Below are 21,985 nucleotides of genomic sequence, written 5' to 3'. Positions count from 1 at the left end.
GTGAAGCAATTAACGGGAGCTCAAAGATGCATTTTCATCCATCAGACACCATCCTCATTTTTAGCTTTTGCACTGAAGTTTTTGCAGTTGAAAAAAGAAGGGTATCAACCCAAGGCCTCACTTCTTTAATAAAAATTAGTTGGAAGCAAGTAACACTTGTTTGAGCTCCCAGGCCAATYTTCTTTTTTTCTGGGGGGAAGGGAGGGAAGGTGGGGTCTACAGCTATATTTTCTGAATTTTGAAAGTAATTTTTCTCATCTACTGTTATGTTAAAAATAACACAAATAAATTTGGGGAAACTTGATAGTAAGGTATGAAATACTGGCCACTAGATCTGCAAGGCAAATGCACTACAGAGAATAATCTGGAATCTCTTTTTAAGTTACAAAATTATTTACTTGTTCTGATTTGAGAAAACATAAAAGAATACCTCTCCCAGGCTCCAGGCATTGTTACCATCAATTAACTAACAATTCCATAAACAATAAAAGTATTACAAAAACAGCAGCACATCCCCACCTACACATTAGCACCAGTCAGCAAAAAAAACAACAAAAAACTACAAACACTTCCTACTCCTTCAATTCCCAAAGGAAACTCCACCCCAGCTGCTGCAATCAAAAATACGGACTTAACCTCGCAGGCACTGTTAAGTGCCAATCTTAGGTGTTACTTGTAGCAAAAGTAAAACAATTTCAGACACAGGGGTGAGCCTAAGTTGAGAACTCTCCTAGCACCCGCTTTTCCCCAAATGACGATTTTCTGCAGTGATTTTGCTCTTGGCTTCAGGATGCTGAAGGGCCCTTGGGTGCAGACGCAGAGCCAGGTTGGACCAGCACAGCCACAGCGAGCGCCGGAGGAGCTGGGAAGGTGGGAAAAGGGGACTTACCGCCTCCTTCCTCTCCTCCCTGCCGCAAGTCCATGCTTGCCTCCTCTTACGGGTTTCTCAATCATGTTCTCAAGTTTCTGTGGGTCAAGACTGAGCTCACTTGGCATCTAACCACCACCTATGAAATCAGCAGAGTCATGCACATGCCACTGAACATGCAACACATTCTTCTCTGATTCACTATAAAAAGACATTTTAGCCAGAAGGGCAAACATTTCTAACTTTGGGAAATTCTCCAAAAGATCTTGAGCTGTTTGTTGCTCCTTAAGTCACCTGCAAACAGTCTAACCAAGATACCTAAGCGCAGCTGTGCCACTGCGGCAAGCGGAGAGAGAATTCGTGTTCTGAAGTCAGGCAAACACTAAACTGGGCCAGCATCAGCAACCTGCAGAAATGCAGTCTGATGGGCATAAATTATGCAAACATACCATGCATCTTCAAAATGGGTGYTTTAAAATCCAAAAATCATTGTTCAGCTGACAGCAACCTGAGCCCCTATCTGGTACACTTCCTCCCGAGTAGCTTTCCTCTGTCAAAGTTAATAACTCTTTGCCCCAAAAAAACAACATTATGGAAAAACTCAACCGTCCTCAGGGAGTTAATGTGGTACATTTGGAGAATCAATTCACTCTTTAAAACTTTGAGATACAAGGATTTTAATCCTATTTTAAGTGCAAGTTTCAATGCAAACTGAACTTTGAACCCTCTGGGATTTCTTTACAAGAATAAGTGATCCAGATGAGAATCTCCTTCAACATATACACAACAATACAGTAAAAAAATAAACGCTATAGCAGAGGAGGGTTATTTATAAAACGCATGTGCACAGAAATAGTTATTTACCTTCATAGCAGTATTCCCCATTTCTTTGTGGCTTTTCTGCCACAAATGAAACCTTCTCCAAACAGCAACTTCTTAAAAGATGTTTGTCAACTTCTGTCATTCACAGATACCCAACAAAGAAAAATGTATACCGTTCTAATGAGATGCACAGCCAAGGACGGTTGTCATCACCACAGCACTGCTGTTGTGACATGTATTTCATTCCATTCAATACATAACGGGGAAGCTGTTTAATCCAGCAGTCCAAGCAATGTCCAAATAAGCATTAATAATGCGGTGAATAACTGATCATCACTAGATGGTTTTCTAGAAGATAAAGGTTTTTCCCTCCCCCTTTTAAAAATATCCTCACAGTTAGAAAACAAGGAGGCAGAAGTTAAAACTGCTGCCTGCTCCCTCGTGCAACGGGCCCACAACCGCAAGCGCCAGCCTGCGCYGCTGCGCGGTCCGTCCGCGCGTGCCGCGGGTTGCGGCACTGCCTCAACAGGTTGCAGCAGCGCAGCAGGTGGAGCGGGGGGCCAGGAGAGACGCAGTTAACGTGTACCGTGTCTCCCACTTCTCAAGGTGGACGGCAAATTCTGCTTCACAGCCGTGTATAAATTCGCGAGAAAACCCACTGCATAATACAAAGACATCTGTGTTTACCAAGGTAATCATTATTGTTTAATGCACATTCTTTACACCATTTAACAAATAACTTTAGCTCTGATGAACAAGGCGATTTTCACAATAGATTTGAAAAAATAAAATATTCATATGAAATGCAGAGCTGCTAACATGCGCTAAGTAACAAAACAAGTACTGACGACTAAGGACACAACTTCGATGTCACATATTCTTACGTGCGTTCAAAGACCAYGGTCAGTTAGGGACTCTGTGTTTGCTTGCTTGCTTTTACAGCTCCAAGTCATCCCCACAGCGCACCCCACACCCAGCTTCCCAAACTACCGTTATTAAGACATTTTTCCTCTTTCCCCTCAGCAAACTGGTACAGCCCCTGCAAACACAGCACCACGGACGCCGCTTCTCCTGCCCATGCTCCTCCGTGACCCTGACTGTTATCCGCTCCTCACTGATACCCTCTGCTCAGCATCCACCCTCCCAAAGCAGCACCTTGGGATTAAAAGCCTGCTAAGGAGAGGACAAGTGGCTCTTATTAAAGACTCCGTCAACAGTGCATGGGTGCACTTGGGCAACCAGAGGGCAACATCACCCAGTCGCAACCCCAGCAGTGAAACCCCGAGAGGGAGCTTGTCACGCTGGGGGTGGGAACGGCAAGGGGCAGTCGGCTGCAAGATGCAACCCTCTGCCACGCGCCGACSAGAGCGTCCGGCGCACCGGGAGCGGCAGGCAGACTGGCAACCGCAACTGAAATAAGAGGATGCGYGAAGCTCGGAGGAGGAGGCGGCGTGCACGGAGCCGAGACCCCTGCGACAGGTTCGGTGATTATAAGATTAGTGTGTTTTTATTTAAAGCATTATCCTTTAACATCCCGTATTACAAAAGTAGCACAACAGTATCGACAGGCTGTCAATATTAATAGGAGTGTCTAATGTTATATCAATACTAATTTAATTTCCGTTATCTGCAGGCTGCAGGGCCCTTCTGAAGAAGCAGAGGAACAAGAATGAGAAAGCCAAAACAGTGACACAACAGGAAAACAACCATTCCTTCAGCTGCTCCATCACTCAGCGGCACCTTGCTGTTTAGCACAATTATCCTGTTTTGTTTTGTTTTAAAGAAAAACAACAACAAAACCCTCTGTTCTTTCCAATATCACAAGAACCTCCTCACTGTGTTTTGGCCAAAAAACAGCTTTGTAGAACAGCATTTTTCCTAGCTATATATACCCCAAGCCTATACACTAAATATGTCATACAACAGCAACTACAGATTGGGGGAATAACTTCCAAATTAAGAATTTCCCAGTTGGTGAATGACCTGATCTCATACAAACCTTAAGGGCCACATTCAAAGGCACGTTCTTCATTTTACAGGCAAAAGATATTTTTAAGCATCTACCAGAGAGAAAATTTCTTTAAGTCTTATATTTTAATGAGGTTCAAATAAATGTTCCTAAGTATAGCAGGTAAGGACACATACAGGCAAGCCTGAGAAAGGCAGAAGAAGCTCTTAGAGATGGTGAGCAATGGATGGGGAGGACTCCTCGTCCTTCCTGGGAGAGGCTCTCCAAGAACAGGCTCTCAACACCCCCCCCCCCCGCAGTTCCCATCATTGCTAACACGCTTTAAAAAAAGAGAGGAAGACAAGTCCACAATGACAAAATGTCAAGCTGAACAAAGTAACTGAACCAATTATGTAAACATTCATTATTAATAATATTAAAATATCCTGTTTTGCATTCTCCTTTTGTGGCAGAATAAGCAGCATCTAAGAACTTAGAATTATCATCTAAGAACAGAGTAAAATAGAAACTGCCTAAAATGAAGATACAGTATCAAAGAAGAATATTTCTCTTGCTTTAGCACGAGTGATCCTAACTGTAACTTGCTACAAAGCATTAAATAGGAAYGTAGAGGAAAATATTCTCTTTAAATACATTTCAGGTAAGTGATTTATGGTTTTTAAACTGTGAAGGAAAGAAGTGGAAAAGAGGAAAGTATTGGGGTAGGAAATTGGCTTACCTCAAGATACTCTATGATGTGTGTCCAGTTCGTACAAACCGGTGAATCCTTCTTCATCAGTTAATTAGGTTTCCCCGAACCTACTTGCTCAGTTGGGAATTCTCCCAGTTGGAAAGCAAGCTACAGTGAGCCTACATCACTGCAAACTCGTAATTAACTCGTAATTTTGGGTCACACACATCAACGTTAACTGGTGGTCGTTAAGAAGCCATGTCTGTCACCTTGTTTCCCAGAACCATAGAACAAGAAGGAGGAAGGTAGAAAATGAGGGAAAAACAGTCCGTGGCCTTTTAAAACCAGCAGATTGCACTGCTGAACAAACCACTTCCAGGCAGTTGGGGTGGTAGCCAGAAAAGCATCTTTAAAAGAAAAAAGAACCACCAATAAGAAAGCAACAAACAAGCAATGGAAGGGAAAAAACTGTGTCTTAGGAGAGTTAATCCAAGAGAAGTATCATAAAAGGATAGAAATAAAAATTAAGAGCTATCAAAGATTAGAGTAGAAGTAGCAGCTTCCTAACAGGAAAGGGAGATTGAATGGCTTGCTCGAAGGGAAGYGAAAGACTTGAGAGAATTAACTTGGAAGAAATCACAAGACACAGTGATGTAGCTTCATCTGCAGACTAAGGAAACGAATTACAGACAGGACTGATCACCCACCAGGGCAGCCTTTGCCAYGCTGAGGAGCAATATCCATGGGGGATCTGCAGAAGAGAACAAACCTCCTACGAAGCCTTGCCACAGGCATTTACCTTTTTGCTTTAAAGCTGCAAATCTGACAGTTCAGACTTACGCATACACTAACAACACCCTCTAGTTGCTGTACCCAGTCCCGGCCCGCAGACCGGGTTGGGGCTGCAGCCCCCACGCAGCTCCACAGTCCTAGCGCGCCCAGACTACAGTGAAAAACCAGAGCCTCCACAGCTAGACAAACCGCGCAGGACCGGTCCAGAAATGCATCTGCTCCACACAAGTCTTGATTGCTGTTAGTTGTATCTTCTGAAAGTCAATCCCTACCTCTCTCACTTCTTTCCATTAGTCACCTCCCATTTCTACAGCACCTATTCCAGCAACGCTTACTCTTTCCTCAGCTTCTTTGCAAACTTCAGATCTTTTCTGCCTTCAAACTCACGCTCGCAAGCACATCTACCTCAATTCTCAGCTTACCTCCCTCTCGCCCCGGCGCTTCTCTCACCGACACGACCACTTCTGCAGCCCAAACCTTTCCCACCCGACACCGCTCCTCTGGGGATGGGGCATGAGAAAGCCACGAAGCACACAGTTTATCAGAGCAGCAGAAGCCATAGCTCATAACTCGCCTAACGAATGCCAGCCAGAAGTGATTTGTAGGCATCAACGGGATTATTATTTTTGAGAGAGACTGGAAAGAAAAGAGGGGCACGAGCTTAAGGTGTTGTTGATGAATGAAGATGAAAAGAAGGTTTTAGGGTGAGAAGGGTTTGTCTAGTGTGACCTAAACCATTCAAACCTCATTTGATAGATGATGGACATTTATTCCTTGCTACGTGTCATTTCAAAGTCTGGGCTTTAYATTAAACAAAAAGTCTTTTTTTTCCAAGTTTTTCTTCACTTCTTCCTGGAGTTAATCACACAGTAGAATACTTGGAAATGTAATTACATTTAGTTTTTATAATAAAGTCACTAGTAGTACATATGAGAAGATGCATTTTATTGTTTTTCATTATGTAATCGTGTGCTTCATTGCTTTTGGTCTGTTTTCCCTTGTTGTGGGAGGCRGCACAGCCCTGGAAAACCATTTCTCTGGGGATGATATGATAAGGGCAGGCCACTGTATTCCTGCAGAGGGAAAGTAATTTGCTCCAGCTTCATTCAACTGCAGCACCACCACCCGTCTTTCCTCACCACTCCCTGCAGGAGGGGTACCAAGCGCCTGATGAACCAGCGGTTCCCTCTCCAAGGCATGGCAAACCCAGCTCTTCCATCCCACAAGACTTGTCGCTAACCAGAAAAGTCACCACCAAAAGTCACTTGGCCAAAACCCACACGGGAGGTGATAGCAGCCACTGAGAGTCCACACCATCACCTTGGTGCCAAGCTCCAGGCTGAGGATCCTGGCCAGATCACACCCTAGGAGAGACTATCAGGTATTCCCCTTCCCCATAAATAAGGAAAACAGATTACAGCAAGCTGTCACCATGATACCCACATCCTTCCGGAGCTATTGGAAATCCTCCTTCCACAGAGGTGGAAACGAGATGCCTATCTTGAATGCAGCACACTCAAGTAGCCCTACTATCCGCACTACTGTTTCAAGAATAGAGCAAGAAAAGGTTCGGAGTCGGGTGGGAATAGCAGAAAGGGCTGCAGAGTAGATGCGTAGCACATCAAGGACTGGGAATCAGTCCTATAAAATTTGAGGAGGAAAGTGCTTTCCCCTTCTTCTGCCCAAGAAGCATGCCTTCACACTGGATTTTGGTTTGCAACCTTATGAGAAGTTGGTATTTGGAAATAAAGAGCCCATAATGCAAAACAGGCTTTATATGAGCAGCTAATGTCACAGTTAGCTTTGAATATGAGAGTTCCTCCTCCTAAGAGGCATGATCATTCCGTTACAGATGTTTACGTTTTAATACATTAAAAACAAACATATTATCCTAATAAACAATGCAACTGAACCGTACTTGATGTGCTGTGCTCCTGTTTAGTTTTCACACGAAGCATCACAGCATTTAYTTTAACTGCAGGGTAGATTTATTCATTCATCACACCTATTCCTTTAAATGTGCCCCCAAAACTGTTTTCTCAGCGCTTGCTCACCAAGACTGGTTTTAACATTGTTCTTTTAGGGAGTTCATTTTCCTTAGATTCCCTATTAGAAAAGAATGCCACAGATTCACTACAACCTTATTTTTCCACCAGAACTACGATTTGTAGAGGAGATGCATTTCACCCTAGTCCCTTRCTCCAACTGAGGATACAACCTCTTCTCTGGGTCCTACTCAAAAAGGATGCAAATCCCCTTGATTTGAGATGCTCCAGTTTCCCTCATGTCCCCACTAGTGACAAGCCTCTCCTTAACATTAGCAATAGGCAAATTTCCATTCTAGTGCAGCTAAGCCTCTGAAAACTCAAGAACTGTGCATCCAAGCTCAGACAAGGAAGCCTGGAATTATGTTCCATCAAATTGCTCCATCTCACTACACTTTTAAAGCTTAAAAAAAAATTGCAAATTTCTATTGAATTTCTCTCCTCACAGCTGCATCTCTAATGAACCCCCATAAAAGTTAAAACTTACATTCGGTAATCATATGCAATTGAAACATCATAAAATGAGAAGTCAAGGAACTGTATGTGGGCTGCAATGACTTGTCTCATTGTATTCATTCCTTTAATAAATATATCTTAAAAATAACCTCACAGTCACACATTTGCAATATAATATAAAAATAACACTGGATTCAAATTATTAAACAGGTAATTTAATAGAACGAGAATCGGAATGTAGGACAGTGTGCAACTTTATGCTACAGGAATAGGATGATTTTAGCCAACACAACTATTTTTCTTTTCTACATTATCTTTGCATTTATAATACTACAACATCCACATAACCTTGACACTGCAGTCACCTTAGTAACAAGTGTAACATTCACTTATACTTGAAACCCCAATAGGCTATTTCATTCACGTAAAACAAAACGCAGAGCCCCCTACTCTGTTGCTTTTTTCTTAGTCATATATACCCAGKCTAAAAGGATTCAAAATTAGATATACGCCTACGGGATTAAATCTACACAGTTGGACCATTTAATTTTAATTTAACACAAAATGGAAACAAATATAACACCTTTATAAGACTCTGTGCTAAAGAAGAGAAGCAAATTATTTAAGTTCTGCAGCCATGGACGTATTGCCCCAAAAAGACGCCACTCGCGAGGGCTCCTGCCACAGCACCACCCCGCGCCGGGGCCGCTTCCAACGGGCAGGGACTATTACCGAGATCCCAGGAGACTCTACACCTGACACAGGTTAAGCTCTTGTTGCCTGTGCAAATCCTGCTTTTAATTGCCATTCTTCTTTTAGTTTTATTTGAGTGTTCAATATGGAAGAAAAAAGACACAGCTGTCATCAGTGCCCAGAAGAGGAAAGGTCAGATCCCATCTAGGCCAATATTCTTTCCTTATAGAAACAGCCAAGGTCAGATACTTCAGAGAAAAGTAGGAAAAAAAATGCTTAATACACATTTTTTCTCTCTGGAGAAAAGATGTTGCTGCCTAACCTTTTGCTAGCTCCCAAAGCAAGAGGATTTATATTCCTCCTATCCTGTAAAATAAATAAAATAAAACCCTTCCTATTTAAAGTATCTGTAGATGACTACAATTGCCTATGAAGTTATAAGCCTTTTCTTATTTCACACTTGGTTCTTCATGGTTAGGTGTTGTGTTTTATCAAATTAACTATTCCTATCTTGAGAAAAAATGCTTAATTTCAGCAAGAATTGTTCAAAAGTATCCTTTATTTTGCTCTTCTTGATTTAGGGCCTCCCAGAAGCTCAAGAAGGCCTGGGAGGCCACCATGTTTCAGCTCTCCAGAAGAGCCACTGCACGGCCCAGGCATGCAGGTACAGCCCGAGCTCACTTCTTCCAGCACATGAAACCCTGTGCTTGGCAGCAGGGGACCTCATCTCCCAGGGCACTGTCCTAGTCATCACCTCTTTATCAAGTCCTCAATGAGCACGACGCAATTAGTGTCGCCTGAAAAACGGCCACACCGCAAATGCAAGGTGACAAGGAGTTGGGAAAGTAGTACCAGGGCATGGCAAAGGGCAGACAGGCCCGAGGAAACCACAGACCTGTTACTCTGAGACACCAAAATCAGCTTGATATGCCTCTGTGCTGGGGGGTGACCAGAAGGGATCTTCCCGGGACAGGGCACCATCTGCACAGCGAGTGACTGGAGAGGCTCAAAGAGCTTCCCGCAAGCTCGAGTGCAATAGCTCACGTGAAGAAGCATTAGCCCACCTGATGCCAGCTAGCAMAAAAAGATGCTCAGAAAAAAGAATGAGACTTTTAGAAATGAGACTTTTTTTTCAGACGGAAAGCTCACAGCAATTAGCTACGAATCTCTGGAGCCACACAACCGAATATTGCAGCTGCCTGGCAGGCAGAACTCCCACCGATACCGATGGGAGGTCTACGCATGAAAGAGCTGCAGAAGTAGATCCATCCTGCCAATAGAAACAAGGAGTTATCAAAATGAGACCAGTTACAAGTTTCTGCAACAATGTGCAAGTCTCCAACATGTGGCATGTAACGTAGCTGTTGCCATGGTAAATATTCATGTTTAGTGAAAAGTGTTAAATCTTGTATCATAAGTTAAATCAGCTGCCAAGACACATTTTCACAAGTAGGGGAATTTTTGTCTTTTCAGAATGGAATGTTTTTCAGTTGACATTGATTTTTCCCTAAAATAAGTCCCCCAGAAAGGAAGCCAATCACACGTGAGGCAGTCCAAGAACTGAATTACTCTACTCCTTCTCTGAATCATCAAGYGTTGTGTGTGTTAGTGCATGTGTGTGTGTACAAATGCACTGCAGCTTAATAAATCTCATCCTCTTACACAAATGAAAAATTTTACTATTTATCAGGACTACTAAATTAATTATCTCAACTGCGTTATCCCAGATATTTCACGTTGGAGCTGATGAGACTTCAATGAGCAACTTTCCTAAATAGGAAGCATCTTCAACGAAATAATTAAGCTTAACTTTCCCTAGTCTTTTCACAAATATAAGATCCAGTCCTGAGCCTGCATATGAAGTTGTTTATCTAGGTCAGGGAAAGAAACAGTAAGAGGTTATTTACTTGCTTTTATGCTTCCTGTAAGTGTTTCAAAAGAGGACTAACAGTTTAAATACAATTTCAGAGAGAGAGAGACAAGTTAGAATTAATGTAGAATTGGCTGAAAATCACTGATACTTCTATTGATGTAAAAACTGTTGCAAGAAAATCTGCCATCAGCTCAATATCTGCAAAAATACATGTCCTTCCATTCCTAAACTACTCAAAAATCGTCTCATTCTAGCATCTCATGGTTTATTTTCCCATACTTAAATCAAAATGCATTTTTGAGGACAGGTACTTCAGAATAGAGGGGAAAAAACATTAAGCAATAATTAACCCAAATTCATTCAGATTGGTGCAAGTAACTCCTCTGACTGATAACAAAGGAACAAAACAGAACTTGTCCTGAAGTCTGAGCAGAAGAGGCAAAGCAGAGTCATGTGTTTTGACACTCTGCAGCTGAAATAAAAGTGCAAGTAGCAGTGACCTTTTTGCCTTCTCCTGCGCAAACTYCATTTCCAGCGAGACCATCTCTCACTGCCGTCCACCATGGAGGAGTAGGACCCCAGCTCAGCCTTGATGCTGCTGTAAGTCTACCATGGCCCTATTGAACAGTAGGGTGCTCTTCACAAATGTTTTTTTTTTTCCTTCCGTCTCTCTCTGCTATAACCACAATTTGGATTTCACCTTAGTTGCATCCTCTGTGGTAAGAGCTTCACCAAACAGATTCCTTTATTCATTACGTACCTTTGAGTAGCAACAGCCAGCAGCCAGTCATACCCTCTCTGCTAAATTAAGCAACACTTCTGATTCCTCCTCCTCCTCTTCAATTATCACTCCACAATTGATCTGCTGTACCCGTGCCACCAAATCACACCTTAGCTCCTCACCTCTAGTCATTACAACTCATACCTACTCCTGCACTAAAAGCTTCACAGACATTCTAGCAACCCAGTCCCTGCTAACTATGCCTTATCTATTTCTCTGCTGAAATCAGCTTTACCAAGACTGAAGCATACTTAGCACTATAAGCTCTCTGCCTTTTTTAAATTTTATTTTATACGGCTGATGCTCTCGTTCTGCTTTCTCTCCCTTTTTCTCTACTCCAGCTCTACAAGAAGACGCCCTCTGCAACGTCTTAAGAAGATCCCACTGAATTAACATGACTTACACTGCACGGTATTTTTCAGATTTCCAGATTTGCTAATGCCACAAACACAACTAAGTAGTCAAGGAAAATGCTTACAGGAGCAGACACAAACTCCAGAAATACAACGGAAAGCTTTTACCCACCAAGCTCTCTGGTTAGGGTTCTAGGTTTCCCTTGGATCTAATAAAGGCAAAAAAAAGAGCCACATTAAGGAGATAAGCAGCCACACTGCTGTAAATACCATGTAGGGCTTTTTTTCATTTTTATTTTATTTCATTTTCCTATAAACATAGATTTTTTCTTACCATGATTTCTAGGCTGTTGACTATAGATGGTTAAAAAAATCTTGATATTAAAAAAAAATCAGAGCATTATTGACAATTAAAAAACAGCTTTTAAGCATGCACAATAACAYTTCTCTTACTTAAAAAAAATAATATGCATATCCATATTACCATCATAATAAGTGCCACAGAATGACATGATATGATTGAGTATAATGGCTCCAAAGGAGCCATTATGGTCGATCAGTAAATAATACACTTTTGAAATTGTCTAACTACATATTTACATTTGTCAACTCTTGTACACTTCAGTGACAGAATTTAAAAGAAACACTGTAAAAARCTGTAAGAACATTAAACCACAAAAACATTACACTGAAGTAATGTTAAGGTTTGACTTAAACCCACAAAAAACACAGAAATTCCAGGTTCAGGCCAAATCTCTAAAAAAAARAATGACACTGTCTTTAGCTCACTGAGCAATGCCAAAGTATTTGTGGAAGTCTCAGTGAAGTAGGTAATTAAGAATGAAGATGCACCGTGCCACATGGGTGTGACGACTGAAGACACCTCAATGAATCAGTGGTTCCCAACCACAGTGCCTGCAGTGCCTTAACCATTCGGCAGGGCATAATTTTATTCTATTAAAAAAAAAAAAAGGAAAGGAAGAAAGAAAAAGATCTGTTTATTCAGATTAAAATCCTGATTAATTGGGTAGCATTAGTCTTCACTTATTCATGAAAAGTCCCTGCAAAGAGTTTTGCCTTGCTGAAACACAGGGAGCAAAGTCCTTAGGATTTGACCCTAAAAAGGCACTGTCAAAAATATTTTAAACAAATACGAAAGCAGTACATTTGTATTCCAAAGATTCATTCTAGGTAGAAATGTACTGGAAAGGGAGTTTTTTTGGGTTTTTTTTTGTTTGTTTTTTGTTTTTTGTTTTTTTAAGAGTAAAATAACAGGCTTGATTTTGTTTTTTTTTAATTCTTAACTTTCTCTCCCTCTTTCATTTGCAGTCACCTTTTCCTCAGAGCAGTGGTGGCAGCCACTTTATTGGTTCCAGTGCAGCTTCACTGGAAGTAGCAAGCATGAACCCCCAAATCCAGTCTCCACACTGAAACGGTCGCATCCTGCTGCGCCGCAGTCAATGGGACACTGAACATTTGCAAGGCTTCGGAGCAGACCTGGTCCCATGGCGCCTAGTTCACAACAAAAGGACCCAAAACGCTTCACGCGTGGTAATGCTGTTAGAAGCAATGATGGGTATTTTCCCAGAGCAAAGGTCTTCCCTCTCATACACATACCCTTGTTCTGACTCATCTATTACCCAGCTTGTGAGAACAAAAGCCATAAAGCTTGGTCTCGGACCCTTAAAGTTGCTTGAAGACAMAACCACCAAGCCCTGCCGAAAGGGAGGTACCACTGAGTTTTACGTCCAGCTCTCCCCTCAACTGGCCGATGACAGAGCAGACTCCCGATACGCTCAGCATCTGGGATTTTACAGCCACTGTATATACATGGGATTTTCATGACAAACAACCCCATATTCAGTTTCCTTGTATATTTGAAAGAGAAAATGATTTCTTAAGGCTCTGCTGGAAAGGAGTACTCATGAAGACAAAAAASCATCTCAGGTACTTCCCCAAGGAGCATTATCAGGGTCGCAAGATAAAGCACTTGTCCTGTAAGAGTACCCTACATCCACACCCTCCTGCTGAAGGAACTCCTGGGGACATCTCAAAGCACTGGTGCCCACAGTCCTGTCCGTGCTCCCCACAGTTGGCATCTCAGTCTCCTAAGACTTCCTTAAGAGGATGGGATCTGCGATCMGCTCTGAGCGCTTTCTCTAGTTTCTCGTTTCATAAGCCTTCCCTGGAGATGTTTGCTTTTGTCTAAATATTATAAACCATGGTATGACTAAGAGTTAATAAAAACCATGTTGCCTTTTCACCTTGCACGGCTTCCGCCTCCTCTAGCCAGGCCTAGTGGCTCATGCAAATGTCAGAGAATGGTTTTWAAATCTCCTCAGATTGCCCACAAAGACAAAAACAAAGGTATATACACTACTGCAACCYGGGTATTCTTACTTGAGAGAGAATGTAAATCATCGGATGAAAACTTGGAATAAACTGACAATAAGAGGACAGCCTRTTAAAATACCTTCTTCCCTCCCCCCCAAGCTCAGTCTTCCTGCAATATAATACAGCTAGCATAACTTTGCACTAAGAAAGTCTTCTGGATTTKTAGGTCTGAAAATAGTAATGCAACTCACCACTACACAGAAGGTATTACTATGGCTCTCTGAGGCCTCTAAACTTTGATTTCTCCAATAGGTACAAAGGGGGAGGAAAAAAAAAAGAGAGAGAGAGAGAGAAATAGGAAATCCTTCAAAGTCAAAGATAATCTTTCTTCAAGATGTTTGGCCAACTTTCATAAAAAGAGAAAAGCATTCCCCTATGCAAGACAAAAACCTCCACCTCTGGGAGCTGACCAGAGGACCGGACATCGCTGAGCGTTCAGGATGGGCACGAGCTCCATGTAGCATACCTCGAGTCAGCAGCTCCAGCAAAATGGGAAGTGCTCCACTTCCTGCAGGACCCACAACTGGATCAAGAGCTTCATCCCCAGGGATCAATTTAAAAACTGACCCCTCCCCTCGCATAGAGATGAAAGCCCCTAGAAAGATGGATGCTTAAGAGCAGCAGCAGCTCCAGCTTCCAGCTAATTTCCTCACCAACAGGTACCTAAAACCCAAGACCTTCTCACCTCATTATCTGCTGGTGAAGATGACGAGCGCTCTTGCTCTCTCTTCCCTTCCTGCCTCCTGATTTGAAGCTTTCCAGCTGTTGGTGAAGAAACACATCTCCCTTGCTCTGCCTGTCTCTCTGTCACCTTAGTGTCTGGGAAGGYGGCAAGAAAATGTTTCAGCTACTCAACACAACTTCCATTTCCTGCAGCCCCCATGGCAAAATGCCCTCTTCCCTCTCCCGCTGGTTATAGCTTTATCAGATAATAGCATGCAGTAGGAATGATCCTCTAAGGCTGTTACCAATACCCAAAAGTATCTGAACAACAGCAGTGAGATTCAAGACCACCTTAGGTACATTCAGCCATCAAATGGTAAAGCCCAAACAGCGCTCAAGGCGCCAGCACCACCTGCCCACTAAACTTACTTTAACTTGCAGCAAGTAGTTGTTCGGCTTTTCTGGGTGCGTTTTTTAATTTGCAGTTAAAATCTGCTGAAATTCATGGCTCTAGACACAACAATGCCAAGGAAAAGCAGCCTCCTGCTCCCTGAGAGCAAGATTTTTCGGCGCTGCTTTGACACAAAAAATCTGTTTCCTCAGTTWTGTCTCCTTTCTTACCTATTTTAGACATGATGGTGTGAAAACATAATAAAAGCTCATGGAAATAAATTAGATGAAGCTAGGAAAGTAGCTCTTCAGAATATATTTAGAGGCCTTGGCTTACAAAAGCTTTAATACTGTGAGGAGACCCTTGCACGGGGCAGAACCACCTGTCTGCTGGTGCTGACCATCCACCCCTCGTGTGCCAGCTCTTCCTATCCGCCAGCCCAAGTTCTCAGAGCATTTGCTTTTCTGTGTCCAGAAGCATCTTCCAAAAGGATAAGGACTGGCCTGTTCAGTAAAAATATAGTTACTCATGACACAAAACCCCAGCTACAAAAACGAACATTGTGTSAGCACTGCGGATCTGAAGCACCGTTGTTTTGTACGAGTTTGTCATCCCCACAAACTCCAAACTGCATCACACTACCTGACCTTCTAGCTGCGCCGCTCCAGGCTCAAAACGTATCTTTAAACATTCGTTGTATCAACGACTGAATTACATTTAAATAAGCRCTTAAAAATTCTACCATGATGGGGTGGAGACTTGCAGATAAAAGCTCTGATCGGTACTTACAGGTCACCACTACCACACAATAGAATCGTTTCCTGGTAAGTGATTTATACAAATAATTGAAATTGTTTGTATGATGAAACACATTACTTGAAAAAATGTCCCAAGTAAATCATTATATTCAAAGCAAAGTTAGGGCTAATTCTACCACCATAACAATAATTCCATACCCAGTTTCATAAACATCAAGCAATGAAAAATGCCACTAATTGAGCCAGTATAAAAGTCTACAATAAAGCTTTCATTTTAGGTGTGGAAAGATTTTTGTACTTAAAAGGCGTGAAATTCCCCTTTCTACTGACGATAAGAAATGCCCCTTGACGCTCCAGCTCCTCCAGGACAYAGCCAAAGTGGAAATAATTTTCAAAACTAATATGTATATGGAGTAACATGGTTAACATTATCGAATGAATTTAGATCCACCTACACGGTATAAATATATCTAGATAAACTGTCACCTTCAGCAGAATTCATTAAAATAATGTTGTATCTTCCTTGTTAAATGTAATTTTTTTAATTGAAATTTAATCTTACGGTATTATTTGGTAGATTTTTAATTGACATTTGCAGTAATTAATTGGTAAGCATTACAGCTTTGTCTGAAGAATTTAAAACTAAATTTGACATCGAGATTGGCCAGCCACTGCTGTGAGGTGCCTGCTGGGAGCATTTCATCATCCTCCCAGCCCCTCCTGCTGCTCATAGGTGGGAGATGATGGTCTCTTTCTTACAGTCATGAATTACATTACTAATGTATTCCATTACCACCACGCAAATGTCATGTTAATTCCTGATCATCATCAAGTCAGACAATGGTTTCCACGCTGGCAACTAGCCAATTAGCTGTGTGGAAAAATATTCAGCCAATTATATAACTTGAATTAGGTTAAGGACTCAAGAGAAAGCAAAATAAACGCTTTGAAAATACTTCTGAGATAAAATGTAAGTTGACACTGTCTTCATGTGCTCTAGCCGATGTTATACAATCTGATAGGCAGCTGCCAACATTCATAACTGTTTATTAAATCTAGCCCCTCTTTATGGTGGCAGCTAAGATCTGTATTTTTACCAATATTAGGTTCATTGTGTTATGAAAAAAGACCAAAATACTTAGGAGCATTCACACTAGCTTATAAAACATATTATGTAGTATATTAAATTGTTAAAATTACTTCTTCTCTCCTCCCTCCAACCACACAGAAAGTTCCATGAGCAGAAAAGTTTACAAAGAACCAAGTCACTGACGTTTGACAGGAGCAAGGGAGATGCTCCAAAGACAACAGCGGTACCATCTCCCGGCTGCCACAATCTCACCTGCGATGCAAGTCTGCTGCAGGACAACTGCTTCTCCTCCCAAATTTCCAATTCACATCCCACAAAAGGGAAGTAAAAAGCCTGGTGGAAATGCTTCCAGCACTGTACAAACACAGAACGGCTGCAGAAAACCAGCAGGTTCCCAGCCCACGCATTAGCTTGGTGCACACCATGCTGAAACGCACTAGTAGGGTGACAYGCTGCAAACTCAACACAAGGTCAGATTTCTCATGCCATCCCATTTTTATTGGTTCTGTTCTTTAGCACCATTTATCGTACAAGTGCGGTTATCTCCAGTTTAAAAACGTACACAGCACTGACTCTCCAACCTTAAAAACTGCAACAATGAGTGATTTGTTAAAACATTTTACCATATCTTCCTGTCTCATTTTCCTGGTTGTTGCAGTGAAGCAATTCAATGTTCTGGCTGCTTACCCTAGACGACTTCTGYCAGCCATAAAATGGTATACAACTAGATACTCTGCTTTAAATAAAAATCTTGCCTCTTCTAAAGGCCCTACTCATTCAGTCAACACAATCAGCAGAAACCACATTTGGTTGCTCAGTAAGCTGGAAACTTCTCAAACCCGTACGGCTGTGAATGAATTCCTGACATCATCACGGACACGCAAGTGGGGAATGAGAGAGAGAATGATGAGAAGTGGCTCTTAGGGCAACTGGAGAAAGGATCACTCCTTTAAGCTGAACTCTCAAGAAAAAGCAGAACAAAAACTGAATTAGCTCAACACGACCCTTCTGCAGTCTGTACGTCACCAAGCAACTTACCATCTTTTGATAAATTATGGCAGAGCACTGATAATACACCACGGTTAAGATGACAGTAAGCACCAGATTTGGCCAACTGCTCCTTTCCAGCCAGACTGCTCTGTGCTTGTCCATTTCATATTCTTATTTTGCAATTTTTTAAAGCACCTAGAGAGTCTAAGGCATTCAGAAGAAATTTTAAAGATACTATGTGACAKGAAAATTTTAAGATTACTAGAAGCWAGCAAGCTTTATGAGGAAATAACATGAATCCTTTCCTCTATTCAAGCTAGCATTTAGAGGGAGTTAACAATCTTTCTTCTTGTTGCTTTACTTTTCCAATACTGAAAGGCAATCCAGAGGGCAGATATGCAAAGAAAAATTCATCTTTGCATAGGATGCCAGTCAGCAACATCTCCCATACCTTCATAACTCAAGCTGTTATGTCAACGGGCAGCTTCAAAGCCTGCCAGGTCCTCCATGTGCTGCCGCCAAGACCAGAAACAAAGCCCCACTACTTGCAGTGCCAACGGCTTAGCAGTTGTTATCAAGTTGTTGCACTTAGCCTATGCTACACTCAGTGAGGACTACATCTTCAGCAGACACTTCAACAGTTAGACCTGGACACCGGATATTATCTATAGTTATTAAAGAAGTGGTAAGTAAACACTTAGATTGCTTTCAATAAAGGCAGGTGCCACACATATAATCCTATGTTTTCTATGCATACTTCATGAGAACAAAGGAGGAATTAAGCTGACCACCACAATTAAAGTCAACTGATTCATATGCTACAGAGTCATGAGAAATGTTTGCCTTGCTGGAAGAGTCTGGAATTGCTCCCTGTTTGGGGATCTCAGTCATACAAGCAAGGTTGATAATTCAGACACAAAGGAAACWGTAAGGATCTCTCTTGCATGCACACTTGGAGTTGCCATATGGGTTTATTCAACTGTTTACTACACCAGTCGGTAAAAATTGAACAGCTATTATAATCTTTGCTAAATGACATGGTAATTATGCTGCCTCTGGAAAAAAAAAGGGGTAAAAAAAAGGGAAATTAAAAAAAAATCACAATTCACTGATGTGTGAATTTCTCTGTTTTTATAATCTTTGAATTTAAATACACTTTCTAATACACAGAGGGATATCAAATATGTAACACAAACYTGAATTTATTTTTAAAAAATAATTTGTTCTACCATTTCCCATGCAATTTAATTAGTTGTATTTCCTAGTTTCTAAAGACCTCTAACAGAACTTCTAATTCCAATTTTCCTGTAAAAAGACAATGAAAGAGAAACACAGATATGGAAGAGTTTCTCTGATTGTTCTTCCAACAACACCAGCCTTCCCCGCGCAACTGCCACGTTGAACAGGCACGAGGACATGAAGAGACAGCTCTCCTGTGTACCAGTGACACCATTTTGTCACTGGGATAGACGTGCAGCAAACAGCATGGCTCGTTATTTGTTGGCAATGGCTCCTTTGAGAGCACATGTAYGAATATGAAGGGACCTCTTCTCCACCAGCACATGATGGAGAAGAGGTCCCTTCATATTCATATTTAATCATTACACGAATTGCCCACATAAGCATGATCAGACCCTGCCTGTGCACAGGGCTTCAGCCCTGGGTGGGAGCATTGCCTGCATCACTGAGCTCCAGTTTCACCATCAGAAACTTCATCACTCCCATTTTATACAAGATTTGAGGGGACCAGAAAAAGAAAAGAAGGAAGGGAGTGTTTTCTTTTTTCCTGTATTGATATATTTGATATTGCTGATAGTTGGTAACAATGAAGATCATTTTGTTGGTGAAGAATAATGGTGACTTGCTATTAAACATGTACAAAAAAAAATCCAAAACAAACAAAAAAGATGAAAGAGGGGGAAAAGGGGGTGAAAGAAAGAGAGAGATTTCAAAAAAAAAAAAAAAGGAGCAAGCAAACTTGGATTTGACAACTCACCAGTTTTACTTGCAGACATCACATATATCCACTCATGGTTCAAGGCAAGCACAGGAAAGGATCAAAACCCTTATCATGGCAAATTTGTCTGGAAACTGGAATYGCTCAGAAAAAACGTCCTCAGGAGACTGAAAGACAAAAACATTTTTAAAAAATTTCACTTAGTTAGAATCATATCAAAGCCTACCATTTTGCTCTGAAAATAAAAGATAGGTATAAATGAGTTGGGGGGAGCTTTATAAGAATATTGCTACATATCAAACATTATCATACAGAAGACTTTACTTTGCTTTAAATAAAATTTAAAATTACAACATAAAGATTTTTAAAGGTGCTGTTATATCAAATTTGCAACTTGCTCTTCCAATAGGTGAGTTTATTTTTGTTCTAAATACCAAAAGACGTTAACATGAAAATCCATATTCTACTAGAAAACATTAGAAAACATCACATTATTTCAGAAAATTCAGACACTCCAACTTACTTTACATTACAAATATACAACAAGATCCTTGAATTCCTGAAATATTTACCCTCTTCAATCATTTTATCCTGATAAAACCTTAACAAAATGTAGCATCTCTTGGTAGCAATAATCTTTCCTTTGAGATAAGGAAAAATACATATAACAACTATTTGATGTTTAGGGTGAAAAGGCAAAATTTGCAAAAATCAGTTTAGAAATACTAACTGGTASGGTTTTTTCCCCAGATATTATTAATACTGATTGAGTTTAAACTCAGCTCAGAGGGTGCTGTCTACTGTACAAATTAAACAACCATTTTACTAATAAATGAACTCAAGAGATGTGTATTTTCTTCACTGACAAAGTATCCATACTAGGTAAATATTAATGTTCCTAAATACGAGCAGAGGTGTTCCTGGAGCTGCGGTATACAAACTTGCCTTCACTAACTCCCATGAGACTTGAACAGCAACTTCAGTGCCTTCCTGAATTGGTGAAGGACAYTCACAGGCTTAATGGATGCACCAATACCCAGGAGAGCACCTAGCTTCTGCGCGGCTACACAACAAGGGACTGGGAGCAATGATCTCGAGAGGAGGGAAAAAAAAACAAACAAACAAAAAAAACGAAAAAAAAAAACCACTTCCACCAGACAGAAGTGTCCTGAGGGACTGGGGTAGAAAAACACAATAAAGGCAACAGTCAGGCGGGATGGGTTCATCCTTCTCGTTTCCCAGGTCTCTCCCTCCACACTGCCCCAGCCTGGTGGCTGCCCCCAGCCTCCCCAYATCCGTTCGCAGCTCGGGCAGTGGCAAACACTTGACCCTTGAATGCTGGGGGTGTTAATTATTTTGGCAGACCGCTGCAGCTTTCCTGAGGAACATCTGGAAGTTTGTCTCAACAACTGCATGAAATTTCGTAAGAAAAAAAAGAAAAAGGTACTTCTCCGGCCTCAGGGCTTCTCCCATTCTTTGCTAAATGCAATACAACGGCACAAGGAAGATCACAAGTGTTAGGAAACCTAAAGACAGGGATTATGGTACCCTATTACGAGACTGCTACAGAATAAAAATAGATCCAGAAGGGTTTTTAAACACCATTTATGCTAAACRTGACTTCTCTCTCGGAGACTCAGAAATACCCGTGGACCAAAAGCAACCTGCATCTTGCATCAGCTTTACTTTACTCCTGAGGAGCAGAGCACTGAGTAGTTTGACACACACACAGACAGAAGGAGGTTTATTACTGGGCTTGATGACAGATAGGCAGGCACGCAGCTGAGCATCTATACGTGTTGGGGCAGGACTTCTCTGGTCGACCTTCTGCCCCACAGCATTCCACTGCCTAGCAGTTCTTATCCACAACATTTCCACAGAGTAGGAGAGTACCACTGGCCTCATTTAAAAGACGATGAAACGGGGCTCAGTTAGGGTAAGGCCTGCTCAAAAGAGCTCATGCTCTTACTCAAGACTTCTGAGGCAAAATGACTTGCCTAAATAGTATATTCAGCCTGCAGATGAGGGTTATGTCTCATGAAAGCACTGTCTTCTCCTCCAGACCATTCCTCTACTTCATATTTCTCTTTAGCATCAGGGGGTGTCCTGGCATCTTTGGGCCAACAAGCAGACCTGAAAGCTGGGACAGTGTCCACACAATGCACAAAAAACAGTGTCAAGGGTCACTGACATCACATCCCAACCTGGCCTCAAGTTAGAGGGCACACCTGGAGAAACAAATTTTCAAAGGCTATCAAAAAATGGCCTTCCCAAAATACTCCACTAAAATACTTCTTTAGCCAGGTTTCCCAAAGGAATAAGGCTTAGGTGCTCACCAMACGCAGTCTGTGCATGCATCCCTGCTCGGCCCCGCCTGCATCTTTTGGATCCACTGGGATTAATGGGAGGACAGAGCCCCC

The 21,985-nt window shown here is 41.6% G+C and overlaps 1 protein-coding gene across 3 annotated transcripts in view; it reads right to left on the bottom strand.

Annotated features, from left to right (window-relative positions):
* Positions 1–21,985, bottom strand: part of FOXP1 (forkhead box P1) — a 336,874-nt gene that overhangs the window by 304,882 nt on the left and 10,007 nt on the right. For all 3 annotated transcript variants that reach the window (XM_085300061.1, XM_085300062.1, XM_085300063.1), the window contains exon 2: positions 19,605–19,732. The gene's annotated coding sequence lies outside the window, so the exon portion shown is untranslated. The remainder of the gene's footprint in view (positions 1–19,604; positions 19,733–21,985) is intronic.

Source organism: Rhea americana, unplaced genomic scaffold (genome assembly GCF_003343005.1).
Source record: "Rhea americana isolate MKP2758 unplaced genomic scaffold, rheAme1 scaffold_16, whole genome shotgun sequence".
NCBI lineage: Eukaryota > Metazoa > Chordata > Aves > Rheiformes > Rheidae > Rhea > Rhea americana.
This window is presented reverse-complemented; position numbering and strand designations above follow the sequence as displayed.